Genomic DNA, 1,550 nt, shown 5'->3' with positions numbered 1-1,550 from the left:
CGCCGGCGATGAGCAGCGAACGGCTGTTGAAAGAGACAGAGTGAAAGCGTAACCCCCCGGGGGACCCGAGCCTGTGTTGTGGCTTCAGAGGCGCCCCGTCCCTCTGCCCCTCTGTCCCTGCCCTGAGATGGTGGGCAGTGCGCCTTGCGGTGGCAGGGGCTTCTCTGATTGTCCTGCGTCCGGTACCAACCTGTGTCCAGCTCTGCCCACTTACATCCAGTCCACCAGCAAGACCTGCTGGGTCTACCCTAAAGCCGTGGTTCGCTACTGGGGGCAATTTTGCCCCCTGGGCAGACGTTTGGCCATGTCTTGAGACATTTTTGGTTGTCACAGCTGGAGAGAGGGGCTACTGGCGTCTAGTAGGTAAAAGCCAAAGGCCCGGGATGGTACTAAACATTCTACAACACACAGGGCAGCCCTCACAGCAAAGGATGATCCAGCCCCAAACAGCAGCGGTGCTGCTGCCGAGAACCTTGCCCTGAAACAGGCCCCCAGGCCGTCCACTTCCACCCATGTCCACCGGTCTCCCCGCCTGGTTCCTGAGGCTGCCCTTGACCCCCGCCCCATGGCCCTCTGTGCATCAGCCAGCATGACCTTGTCTGAGCAGGTCCTTTACCTGCTTAAAGCCCTCCAGTGGCTTCCCATGATCTTAGAATAAACGCAAACTTTCACACTACCCACCAGCCTCATACAATCTGGCTCGTGGCATGTGAATTCAATGGGTAGGAGGTAAGCTCAGAAAAGTGCTGGCTTGATTATTCACTCGTGTGTGTGTGTGTGCCCTTTCCCATCAGAATATAAGCTCTACAAGAAAACCGAGCAGGTCCATCCCGTTCGCTGCTGGATCCCAGCACCTAGAACAGTACTTCACACATAGTAGGGCTCCAAAAAATGTCCGTTGCATGAATAAATGAGTGAATGGATGCCAAGACTGCTCTGAGGCTGGCAAGTTGTGACCCAAAGCATAACCGTGCCATGGCCCGTGCGCTCGAGGTGTTCGCAGGCTGATTAAGGAGACAAGATGTGCACGCGAGAATTAATTCATGACCAGCTCTCAGCGCTCTTCGCAAGCCGAGGAAACCCAAGCTGTCAACCTGTGCCACCAGGCAGCACCTAGAGGCACTGCTGCTGCGGTTACACTTGGGCGATTGTTGACGGCCCTGAACTTTCTCTTCTCCAGCCTGTTGAGTGCTCTGGGGTGAAATCCTGGCTCAGCTGAAACGCTGACACACACGGGCAAAGGCGACAGCCCACACCACGGGCGGGGAGCAGAGCGGAGCCTGCGGGGATGTGCAAGCAGTGCTTTGGCTCTAAGAAAGCAGAACAGGATGTCTCCCTGAGATGCTTTTTTTAAAAAGCCAATTCAATAAATACATTGCAGAGAGGCCTATTCTAGGCAGGAGAGGGGTAAATACAATTTGGTTCTAAAGAACAGGAAGAGCTAGTGGTGGACTCAACAGACGGAAGGAGAAGGCAAAAAAATAAAAGTACACACACACACAGATGCACACACACACACAGGCACACACTGAGTGAGTACCAAAAGCATG

The sequence above is a fragment of the Neophocaena asiaeorientalis genome, unplaced genomic scaffold (assembly GCF_003031525.2).
Source record: "Neophocaena asiaeorientalis asiaeorientalis breed wild unplaced genomic scaffold, Neophocaena_asiaeorientalis_V1.1 scaffold30, whole genome shotgun sequence".
NCBI classification, from domain to species: Eukaryota; Metazoa; Chordata; class Mammalia; order Artiodactyla; family Phocoenidae; genus Neophocaena; species Neophocaena asiaeorientalis.
Note: the sequence above shows the minus strand (reverse complement) of the source record.